Raw genomic sequence first — 12,824 nt, 5'->3', positions numbered from 1 at the left:
CCATTTCATGTCTTGCAAGGCCCTTCTGACCTCATTGCTAGCTATAGGAGGAGTTCCTGTATCCTGTTCAATACTGTTTCGAATGGAGTTATCCTGAGCCCTCCAGGTACTGTAGAGGTCAGTATAGAATTCTGCTGCTTTTACTATACCTTCGAGATTGCTGATGGTATTGCCCTGCTTATTTTTTAGTGCATACATCTTGGTTTGTCATACTTACGGCTTCTTCAGTCTTTCTCACGTTATAATTTCGAATATCACTAATTTTCGCCTTGTTGATCAGTTTTGACAGTTTCGCGAATTCTATCTTATCTCTTGAATTGGACACTTTCATTCTTTGTCGTTTCTTCATTAGGCCCTTTTTTTTACTTGTGAGAGCTCGCTTACTGGTTGCCTTGGTGCCTTGCCCCCCCCCCCCACTTCAATTGCTGCCTCTGAAGTCGGCCTAGTTACGGTTTCATTCATGACCTCTATGTCATCTTCATCTCACTGTTCTAAGGCTGCATATTTGTTTGCAAGTACCAGCATGAAGTTGGCTGCTTTTACCCTTGCTGCCTCCAGGCTGACCTATTCGTGACCAGTTTTACTCTTTCTCTTTTCACATAGAAGTGAATCCTAGCCCTCACTAACGTATGATCACTGCACTTTACCCTACCTATCACTTCTACATCCTGCACCATGCTGGGATCGGCAGAAAGTATGAAATCAATTTAATTTCTTGTTTCACCATTAAGGCTTTTCCAAGTCCACTTTCTGTTGCTACGCTTTCTGAAAAAGGTGTTCATTATTCGAAGTTTATTCCTTTCTGCAGATTCTACCAGCATCTATCCTCTAGCGTTCCTAGAATCGATGCCATAGTTGCCAATTGCTTGTTCATCAGCCTGCTTTTTCTCCACTTTTGCATTTTAAGTCGCCCATTACTACAGTATACTGAGCTTGCACTTTTCTCATCGCTAATTCAACATGTTCATAAAACTGATCTACTTTATGACCATTTGTGACTGGATGTTGGAGCGTAGGCTTGTACTACTTTTAATCTATACCTATCATTAAGTTTGATTTCGACTACTGCTACCCTCTCATTAATGCTGTAGAATTCGTCAGTGTTGCCCGCTATGTCCTTATCGATTAAGAATCCTATCCCGTATTGCTTCTTATCTGGGATACCTCTATAGCAGAGGACATGGCCATTAGTCAGCACTGTATAAGCCTCACCACTTCTAATCTCGCTAAGGCCAATGATATCCCAAAGAAGATGTGATAGTTCCTCACTTAAGACGACATGTAGTTACGTAAAGCATTAATATAGACTAGAAAAAGCAAAGTACCAAGCACCCTCTTTTGTGGAACACCGGACGTAACTGGAATGAAGGAGGAGTTGCAGTTAATAATATTTGTGAATTAAGTTCGATATGACTAGAAATCTTTTATCCATGCAATGACTGCATCGTGAGTGTTGACATTTTAGTTTCAGTAGTAACATGTATGGTGAAGAACACGGTCAAAAGCTTTTGAAAAATCTACGAAGATGGCGTCAACTTGGTTGCCAGCATCAATCCATGAAAGCAAGTCATTAGTAATTAACAGCTATAGTCGGATACAACTCAACTCTGCAGTGAAGACCAGCCCGCATGCGTTCAAAAATGTGCAAAAATCCTTCACGTGAGCTGATCCTAGGTGGGACAGGATCGTTTAGGGACTTTTGAGAAGGCGCGATGGTGACGCCACGGGACGCCATAGCCCAAGCAACCCTAGCCGACTGCCAATGATTGGCCGATTGTTGGGAAATAGTCGGCAGCCGGCTTCACTGGCCACCCGGCTTCCGAAAACAGTCGGCCCGACGTCTCCTTCCAGCTACATCGGCATGCGGCCGACCGCGCGGGCTGGGCCTCCGTCAGAGCACGTCTGAACGGCGAGCGATCCAAACGCTCGTCGGTGCGACAAGCCGGCAATGCATAGGGCCGGCTATAATTGCCGACTGAACTTTGACTCCACGTTTTTTTTTTTTTTTTTTTGTTAGACAGCATAAAATGTATTGCACTAAGTAGATAACTACAATAATAACAAGCATTTGCATGCTGCCACAACTGATGCACACTGCCGAAGCACCAGACCAACTCAGGACCTTTCTTTAAATTATTTTTTTATGAATATGCTCGTGCTGCTGCTTGGTTTCAACTCACGTTTCGCTAAAAGCGGAATTTTTTGTTTCTCCGCATTGGTGAAACGCTTTGCATTGCTTTTAAACTGGTTCGTTCGCAGTTGGTTCGGTTCGACTGGGTAGGAGGTGTCTTTTTCGCATGAACCGTGGCAAGCAGAGATACTAATTAAACTCTCTGTGAAAAATGCAAGAAGAAAGAATGCGACTTCATTGAGAAATTTGAGCGCGAACGAACAAGCAATGTAAACGCGCATGCCTACTTCCAACGACAAGCTGATACAGCCTCTGGCGACTCCGACTAAGGGAAAAAAAGTAAAGGAAAATAGTCCAAAGGCGCGGAAGAATGCGGGCAAGAGCGAGGACCGAGCCCAAGGCCGAGTAGCGTGGCCGGGTAACCGCAGTATGGAGCTAGTGTTCCTGTATATGCTCCCGCAGGGAGCAGAGTTGCGCATACCTTTTCCGGTGCCGCTCGCACCGCTATTGGCCGAGCGCGAAAAATGACGTCAAATGATCCGCGCCGCTGCGAAGCCAACTTTACGGGCGCATCGCCGACTCGTCGTTTCCGTCAGTACCATCGCCATTGCAATCAGTGGACCGTCGATCGTGCGTTCAGAGGAGCAGCTAGAAGCTCTTGCATCTTGAATCTTTTTCTATTTGCAGATTTGCTGCTACTAAATAGTAAGCACTACTAAGTAGTAAGTATGTATACTACTAAATAGTAATAGTAAATAAAAGTAAGCTTTGCTTAAAATGTGCGCATGTCAACATTTGAAATGCGCTTAAATCTGTGTCTGCACCGCATGTATCGAAAACGTGCAGCTGTTGTGAACGATGGTTAGTGATAAATGGCGCTCTGTTAACGGTCACTGACATAACTGCAGGCACGATAGCTCTCTTGGCGACAGTCATTAATCGGCTGGTTTCGGCAGTCAAAATGCGCTAAGTGTCCACCTTACGTGTGTGAAGTTTTAAACACTCTTTAAAACATTTCTTGCTTTCTGACCATGATAAGACAACTTCATATGCATGCTGAAAATCATTGCACCGCTTTTTGTGGCAACGTACTGCGCGTCTGCGAGCGAACTTTGGAGCTGTTCGAGCCACGGGAGTATTTTCTTTTGGGGAATCGAAGGCGGTCCCACCCCATATTTGTACGTTCGTGTGTGTGTTTGTATATGCGTGTTTACATAGGTACATACAAAGTTTCGGTTGGTTGGAAGCCCACCCCCTCCGGCTGCACGAATGACTCGTTCGAGCGTAGCCTGTATTAACAAGTGCCCTTTGCTAAGCGCCTGCGAACAATTGGCGCTTGTAGCTCGCGACCACCAGAGAAAAATGCGGAACACCACGTGGCATTTGGCTCCTGCGCGCGCGAGGAGTGGCTTCGCTGCAGAGCTGGATCACGGCGGCGGACCTATGCGCAACTCTGCTCCCTGCGGGAGCATATACCGGAACACTATATGGAGCTAGGAGGGGAAACCTTTCCTTTCGGTCACTGGCTGCGCTTGCGCCCGAGAAGCCAACGGTGTCTGTTGTCAGTAAATTTTGAATAAACGGTGCGATCTATCTGAGCCCAAGATGAGAAATTCAGAAACGCACCCAAGGCAGCACCACAAAAGCACTTGCATGCGGTAGAATTAACATGGATGCATACGCTATAGTGCGTCGCAACAAATGTACAGTTTAATTGTAATATTTTTTTTAATCAGTATAGTTTTACCTATACAGCTTTGCCTAATATAGCTATAAGTTGCTGGCTGAAAACATGTAACGGCTTATATTAGGCAATATTATATAGGTTTCTTTTTTCTTGTCCATCAATTGCTGCTGTCAACGTTATACGTTTTCACGTATAGCGCTTTCATATATCGCTCTTGCGCAAGAGGAAGGGCGTTCTCGACAATGGCACCACTTCCCGAATGGCAGACTGCGCGCTGCATGCAGGCGGCCACGTAACCTATACGCGGCGTGCACGCCGATGGCCGCGCCACTGGTGGCGGCCTTGCGCAGAACGCATGGGAGAGGAGCGAGCCGCGCGCCGTAGCACGCCGTAGTTTGTTGCGTCGCTGATAGTGCTTCTCCGTCTTATTTGTGTTTTCAGAGCAAAATAAGCAACACCCTTCGCATGTGTGGGATGGCCAAAGCTTCCGAAGAATGTCGAAGAAGAATTGTTGCAGGGTGGGGGTGCTCAAATACCGGCGAAAACGTGCCGGTGATACGGTTCTAATTATTCCCCGCAAAGCCTCATCAGCAGGAGCAACGGTGGCAATGGATCGTAGCTTCAACGCGAAATTTCTTGTTCTCATCCTTTCCTTTGTCGCTTCGGTGTTTTTTCTTTTTTATTATTATTTTTTTACTCAATTGTAGTTAGACGGGTAAGCGACGAAGTTCGTCTGCAGTGCAACCTGCGGTTGAAAGGCATTTCGCTAAAGTTCGGAATGCCGTTTGCCGCTTATATTGTTTTCCGCTTCTTTACCGCGTTGGGCTAGCTAGGCAGCACGACTGCATGAGCGCATTGTTTTGCATGTTAAAGCTACAGAAGTTTGCAAGAACTGAAATTGTTAGTTTTATGTGGCCCGGTAAATCCTCGCAGCAGCTGTCGCGCACTTCATGTTTTTACATTTATTTTATGCGTGGCTTCGCCCATGTTTAACTGTTTCTAGTTGCTTCATGCATAACTCTTGATTCTTTTGAGCTGCGAGGTTTTCACCCTGCCTCGTTTGTAAAGGGTATAAATCACGCTGTGTCTTATCGGAATGACACCAAGCAAGTGCTTCTTTAACAGCTTTATTCATTTCGCCCGAGGGCACCTTAGATATTGTGGTTTTTTGGGAAATGTGTTTAGAAAATAGGTAGCTCAGGGCGAGAATTGCTAATAGTTACTGCATATGGTATTTTTGTTCTATTTTTCGCTGATCCATTTTTCGCTGAGTAGTTCGCGTCACATCATCATACCTTGATGCTGTCTGAGCAGACTTAACACGCCGAGTGATTTGTTTGTTTCACAACGTAGTCGCTTCTTGCAAGTGAATTTTGCACTCAGCTGAATTATTTCTTATTATGATTACGCCGCATAGGACTAAACCCGGCCTTGCCGCCAGCGCTGTATCTAATTTGACTGGCGCTGCTCTGCCTTTCAATATATCATGTGGCCATTCTCTCTAGTAACATTTAAAAAAAGTACTGCAATGTTAGTCACACTATAGCTTTGTACGTTTCCAAGCAGTTCCCTTAGGGAATTTAAAATTGCAAGAACTGCAGCGCGAACGGCAGTTCATCGGCGGTACAGCGCTAACACGCGCTTTTATTAACCCGTGCGTTTGGTGGCTTCGTTGACTATAGTGTACGCGTTTCTATCAATAAATTCGCAATTATTCTGCTTCAGGCGACTTTCACTACACTTATTCGGCGGCGTCACATGTATTCATCGGCAGAAAAATCACAACGGTATATGCAGACATCGCACCGTGCGGATTTGTTATCTAAGTCTGCACTAACGACGGGTGCTTATTATTGAGGTACAGAAGCAGCATTACGGCAAGGGTAGAATTAAATAAAAAAAACGGTCGAGACATCGCATTAGTCAACAAAATTTGTCGGCTAGTTTACATGAGCTCCACTTCATGTAAATGGTCTTCATGGCGTTTGTCTGCGGGACGCACCTGGCGCGTATGTGGACCATGTTGCCCCAAACACCGGTAACACCTTGTTCATACCCGCTCCCACAGAGGTCTGCGTCTTCCCTACAGCTGTCACCGCAGAAGAAGCAGTCTGGCGCCCGAACCAAGGACAAATCGCAGCCGCGAACTTCAGTCACCCTTGCTGCAAAGCGTTGTCGTCTGCTACTGCTCCCACGCGTATTGTTGGAAGCGCCCGCTAGGTGGCTATCAGTGGCGCCTCTATAGGCGGTGCACGCGGCCTATAGCTCTCATCTAAAATAAAGCTTCGTCATTACGATATATGACTCATGCAAGTACTGCCTCAGTATACGAAATCGCATCCGTCGGAAGTCTCATTGTGGATATTTTACATATGAACGTCCGGTAGATATTTCGCACTTCTTCTAGCTGGCACATATATGAAAAAAAAAAAAAAGTCGTTTGACCTGATCGAACTTTCGGTTTCCGCGTTCGAATATACATGTTTTCTGGTTTTTATATGGGGCTATGATGCACTTACGTGACAAATCGAGACCACCGAACATCCGAAATGACGTCTAATTGATAAAGACATGTACCATAATGCATAAACAAGGTTTACGCCTAAATGAATATTTGTAATTAGTGACATAATGTAGCGAATGGGTACAGCCACACACAGAGACACACGTAGTTGGATGTGCCTGAATGCTGGTGTAAGTTGACCATTGAAATAATGAAATAACATTACTATAAAAGGAGGTGTTCTTTACTTGCTGCTACCAGCGTGAGCCAGAGAAGAGGCGACACACGAGAGATACGCACTTAATATTTGCACGAATATAGCGCGAGTTTTTCCCCCGAAATTTCGAGCCTTGGAACGCGCCTCGCATTATATTCGGGTTCGTGACGTGAACATAACGTGTGCTATTTTTCTTTTACTTTATCTAACGCTGAAATTTCACCGTGCGCAAGAGCGCCCGAGCTGGGAGTTCTCACTGTTCATTTCGCGCCGCCTTTATCCCCCGGTTTAAAACGCTCTTAGTGCCGCATCAACATGGTTACGGCGTATTAATCGAAACCTTGTGCGAGACGATCGGCGGTGATGTGCAGGCGCGCCAAGCGAGCGGCCTTCGCCCGGAGAATCGACGCACAGTGCCTTCGCCGTATTCGATTCTATTACGGGTATTTCTGAAGTGCTGCCTGCCGAATAACTTTGGTCGCACGGGGGGCAGAAACCGTCATCGTCGACGGTGACAAAGAAGTCAGCAGTAACAACGAGTAATTGTGCAGGCACTCGTCCTTTCACGGCATTTTGCGACGGCATTTCGCAGTAACAAGGAATAAATTGCGCTTTGCGAGCACCCGCTTTTATACGTCGTTTCCTGTTTCCTTGCGGCATCACTTCGTGTAATATATATATATATATATGTAGTTTTTTGTTGTGAGACCGAAAGTCCCCTCTCATGTTATATTAGTGGTCGCGTCATTTAGTGCATATACGCTAAGCGTTTAATTGTTGTTTTAGTGACGTGCCACAAGGGACCATGCAAACTGTCCGACAGCCGCTGAGCCAATTTGTATATTTAAGAAACTGTGTTGATGCAGCTTAGTCTTGCAGAGGCCGCTAAATTTAATTTCTTGTCATCGGTCACAAGAAAAGCTAGCATAATAAAGTAACGTGGCACGAAAGGTCTTCACGAGTGGTTCAGGCAGCAACTGAACAACACTTTGAAATTGAGCCTTCAGGCCATGCGTTCGCACGCTCCAGTGCGTTCCGACAGGCTGCGCAGTGCTTTGAAGGAGTGAGAGGCAGCAATTTTTTGTTGTTGTTGCTTTAGCGTAACAAATGTTGACGGACGAATATATATAATGACGGAATATATACCAGCTGTACAAAACCGATGACGGCGGTTCATCACACGAGGAAAAACAGCAACCATCACATACAGACGTTAGTGACAGTTCATCTGGCAGTTAGATCACCTTCCGGCTAAAGGATGGTTCTGTGTTTTATTCTGAACTGATCGAACTCTAGTAATTAGAGTGAATAATGAAATCAGAATCACATTTATTTTCGCCATATATGCGGATGCGCATGCAACGACCACTATTTTGCGAGCAAGAGTATGTGGAGACCAGTGTGCAAGTCGCAAGAAGAAGACATATCGCGTAAGTATTACATTTGCTTTACCAAAAAGCACAATATTTCACTACTTCAAAAACACTATTGTGTCGTTCATTATTGCTTTCTTCTTTTGTAGTTAAACTATCGAGAAAATAACTATTTAACGGGGAACAAAATTTAATCAAGTGGATATTGCATTAGACAGTTCTCGTAATATCATCCGAACTGCGGAAAGAGTCAAGCAAAACTGTTCGCGAACGGCGTGTTAATTGTAAACGGCCCTGTCGCAGCACAGCAAAAATCGTCAAACTATCTAAGCGCAGGCGACTCGTGGACTGTACAGTTCTATAAGGGAAACATTTCAGTTAGATGTTTTCACTGGGGAGGGTGAAAGAAGCGATTATACGAAGCCGAATTGTGAAGAGATGTCGAAATCTGAAATTTTTGTAGCTATTGTCGATTCGTCTAAGAATAATTAAGGCTGCATGCCAATCAATGTAAATAATAAAATGGAGCATTTCTGCTGTCGACGTGGATTTGATTGGGAAGAACTAGAGTTAGATCAAATTCTACCAATTTTTGCTCAATTAACTCATGACGTTCAACAATCAAGCAGTTAAGAATTAATAAATTCATGGTATATCATGAGTGTTTTTTCAAGCGCCGTCTCCTGTGAAGCATATGTACCATTTTCGTGCAAAGCTCCCTGGGAAGCGTATTGACTGTGTATGCATGCTGCACCTATCGAACTTCGTGCACATGTAGACGTGATGCTTTGACGATAAATATTTATTAAAATTCAAATTATTTATTTCTGCCTTGTAAAGGTACAGACAGCGGAGGCGAAGAAAAAGCTGTCAGATGCAGATTGACAAAGCCGCAGCCCCCTTTCGCTTGGCAGAGCCTTTACAGCGAGACTTTTCAAACAAAGAGAATTGCACACGGTAATAACAGGTATACAATAATGAACAAGTACAAAAGGAAACAACACAAGATTATACAATATTTATACAATACTTCCAAAAGAGAAAACAGAACCTACATGCTAACGTGCATAGCACCCAAAGTACTGTTCGGCGCATTGAATAGTTCAAAATTATTGTTTACATAAGCTATATACATGTTCGTATAGAGCTACCAATCCCTGCAAAATATTACACACACACACGCACGCACGTGCACAGCACGCACACCAAAAGGAAACGGCAACGCGCTCACAGGAAGCGCCTGACACAAAAAAAAAAGGAAAAGTGTGGGGAACCGAGGTCGTATTGCGCTGTCGCATCTCCCTCTCCCAGAAGGAATGAAGAGGTTCTTGGAAAGCAGGGACGGGCGATTCTCTCTGTCAGCATCAGCTCCCACCAGCGAGGACGGGGCGAGAAAGCGAAGGGGGACTTTCCTTGCTGTCTATTTTTATGCGAAGCATATTACTAGAGCTCAACCCAGCTCCTCAGGCGCGGCGGTGTCGCCTTCAATACCACGTGACACCGTGACGTCACGACAGAGGAGAAACGGGGCTCCAACTCGCGCCGTCGCTCGCGGCGTCGCGGCGGTATATAAGCAGCTGCGCTTGTTTCTAGGTGGCTTTGGCTCAACTCTTGCAAGATGGGCTGGGTGGGAATCGAGCCAGGGTCTCCGGAGTGTGAGACGGAGACGCTACCACTGAGCCACGAGTTTTTTTTTTTTTTTTTCCTTATTGTCCACTGAGCCACGAGTACGATGTACGATGCTTCAAAGCGGTACAAAAGCGCCTCTAGTGAATGCGGTGTTGCCTTAGAAACGAGCTGTTTCTAAGGCTCAGGCGGGCGTCGCTTGCTCAGGCGCACATTTCGTTGCCGCGCCGAATGCTGCGTTGCTCGACGCTCACCGCGTCCAATGCGGGGCGCGTAGTCGCTGCGCCGTAGCCCATTGTCTTACACCCCTTGGCGGGTCGACGGGAACGCTCTCGCGTTCCACTCTTGAAGGCGAAGCAGAGTAACGCATGAGTTGTTTCTTCGTCTAGCCGAACCAAATATAGCCAAGCAACAGCAGTTCACCAGGCTAAACAGTGGTTCAACAACTAAAATAAAGGCTAGTATGCTTCGCATCCTGGGCTTAACCTTAGCTAAGCCACAGCCATTTTTTTCTTCGTCACGCTCAAAGCCGGCTGCTCGCAGGGGCGCAGGCGAGTTCCCACGAAATGGCGCGGGGGCGCAAGCAGTGACGTGAGTTGCCGCCAAATGCTAGCTCTGGATGCCAGCTCGTTCCGCGTCTCTTGGTAGACTAGTTGGTGCATTTCTGTTATCATGGACTGCGCATATAAACGCGAACTACACAAAAGTGACATGGACAAGAACAGCGCAAGCCCTTTCCATGCAGTGGAGCCGCCGTATGTCGCCGTTCAAGATATGCGTACTCGTAAGTGGCATTCGAATTTCACGTTGTGTAATGCATGACTGTCTTTTTCATCTGAACAAAACTCGCTTTGTATTGCGTAAATGGTTTTGCAACGTATGATAAACTCCTTGTTTTTTGGGCTTATTTTTTTCTGACAGGAAGAAAAAAAAGAGGCTTTATATGAGAACGGATCAAGCGTTCGAGAGTTGGGACAGGGAAATGTGAGACGTACTTTCATGTATACATTTCTAATATTATTTTTTCGTCTTGTATTTTCCTTAATTTTTCTCTAGGAAACACTCGAACGACACCGCTTAAATTGAAGCACAGTGTGCGAATGACCTGCTACGCTCAGAACTGTTACCACCATTCGGGAATAAATCAGGTAAGACGCTTGATTGGTTGTCATTGCGGAAAAGTCATAATTAATTAGAAGTTGCTTTCGTTCTTTCCCACAGATGAAAAAACAAAACTGTAAATTCCTGTACGATATATACGTCTGGTGCATTGCAGGTAAGAATGGATTGTGTGTGGCACATCTCCGCATGTGGACTAGAGTAGATCTAGGAACATCAGACAAGAAGCCGCGTATGTGAAACCCTGCGGATAGCCCATATGTAAGTTGTTCCTCAATTTTTCTGTTGTTGCATTTTCGTAGTTTACGTGTAATACTTTGTCACCGTGGTCTCGACGTTATGTATATACCTATACATTTGTCTCGTGGCAGTCTGCGTGCTATTTTGTTTGTGCAACTACGTGTTGTATTCATTTATCGCGCTGCCTGGATGGTTTTTTTTTTTAATGATATTCTGAGCCAAGCCAGTAAATCTATCCTTCCTGTCCTCATGTTTCCTTGGGCGGCTCTAAAGCGTATATTAGAGGAATATTTAGCTTCAGATTCCCGCATGGAACAGATGGTGAGTGACATGCTAGCTCTGTTTTCTTTTTAGAGAAACTATGTATTCATGTTTAATATTTGGCTGATTTTCATTTTGTCATTCATACAATACCGTAGCCATATGCCATTCTGTCATAGAACGTTGTTTCTAGATATATTTGTTTTATGTGGTTCAAACATTTAAAACGAGAGCGATCATATTTCTTATCCTGACCATTATTTTTTACAGACCACGATAACCACGTATTTCGATGTCTCGTTTAACTCTACATGCGCTGGTTCGTGCAGGTGAACTTTTTTTCCAGATACGGAGGAACGGACACCGGTCATGCCGTGCGCACGCTTCTGCAGGGCATACTTACAAATGAAGCTGCACTGCAGCATACAGAAAGAAAAAAAAGTTAAGAGTGGACACTCCCATACACCCCCAGCGGCCCAATCGACCCTAGCGCGCCTGGCGGTTGATGAGAGCAACTGGCCTGCACTTCCTGTTTCGGTTTCGCTGGCGCGAAATTTGGATTACCCCTCGTAACCGACGTTGGGCTGTAGCGGAAGCTTGTCATTTCAGACCACTTTTCGTCACCCAAATGGCGACGCTTTTATTTATCATTTTGGTTTAGCGATTCCCTATTTTGTCGAGTTCAATGTTTGGTGTGAATTGAGGTCGTGAGGCAATTTTTATTTCGATTAAGTTGTAACAGATGGAGATATAGGTAATCATAATTCACTACGGCTTTATCCATCGCGCTTGTCTTCTGTGTTTTGGTACAAGCGCTCATATGTATCAAAGAGACAGAGTTTCCGCAAAGTTTTTATTCCAAGTCAAGATAGGCTTCTTCTGGGTTCTGCCGTTGTCAAAGCACCACGACACACAGCAGTAGCTGCCGTAGCTTGGACCGCCGGACGGCATGGCATCAGCACGGTCTGAAAATATCAATAAGTGCACGCTTCGTTAATTACCAAAAACATATGTACACGTCATAACTGTACCAGGAAACCGCTTTGAATGAATAGCGAACCGATGCACAATATAAAACCACCGACACATCCTGACCTCTGACCCATATAACCCGGACTTACAAGGATAAATGTTAATACCCCGTACAGGGGTGTTCAAATGTTCCCAGGCCGCCATCCTATTTATTACCATGGAGGGCATCGCGGCCTGTGAAGTTTTGGACACCCCTGTACGTACTCAGTATAAGGAGTACATTGGTAGGCAAAATAGCAGTTCACATAAGCGTGATAAAGATACATTCGAAACGTCCAAATACGAGGCCTTTGTTCGAATGCGCGCCACGCCACGCCTACGCGACAATACGTTGTTTAATGTCTTCGCCACGAAAAAATGATAAGGAACCGAAAATTACTAGAATGCGCAGTACTTCCCAACATGCAATATGACTCCAATGACTACTGCATGCAATAAGTACATGCAGTAGTCATTGGCGACTTTTCCCCACCGTTACTTTTCTGTATAAGCAATCCGCACGGACGCATACACCAGCGTCCTCCGTGCGCCGTAGATATATCACACCTCGCTAAAGTACCAAACGCAATAAGCTATTCTCGCTGTTTATGTCACATGCCATTGTTTGCAAGCAATATCGTTAAAATATGCAGGAG

At 45.2% G+C, this 12,824-nt stretch overlaps 1 long non-coding RNA gene across 2 annotated transcripts; it reads left to right on the top strand.

Annotated features, from left to right (window-relative positions):
* Positions 1 to 8,671: 8,671 nt before the first annotated feature.
* On the top strand, positions 8,672 to 12,602 carry LOC129384494 (uncharacterized). 2 transcript variants are annotated; one of them, XR_008612212.2, is made up of 4 exons: positions 8,672 to 10,321; positions 10,459 to 10,685; positions 10,759 to 10,917; positions 11,487 to 12,602. It is a non-coding gene; the product is annotated as an uncharacterized lncRNA (long non-coding RNA). The 2 variants fall into 2 exon arrangements; XR_008612211.2 differs by having other exon boundaries at positions 8,675 to 10,685.
* Positions 12,603 to 12,824: the final 222 nt, after the last annotated feature.

This window comes from Dermacentor andersoni, chromosome 9, assembly GCF_023375885.2.
Source record: "Dermacentor andersoni chromosome 9, qqDerAnde1_hic_scaffold, whole genome shotgun sequence".
Taxonomy (NCBI): Eukaryota; Metazoa; Arthropoda; class Arachnida; order Ixodida; family Ixodidae; genus Dermacentor; species Dermacentor andersoni.
Note: the sequence above shows the minus strand (reverse complement) of the source record. Positions and strands in the feature narration are given on the sequence as shown.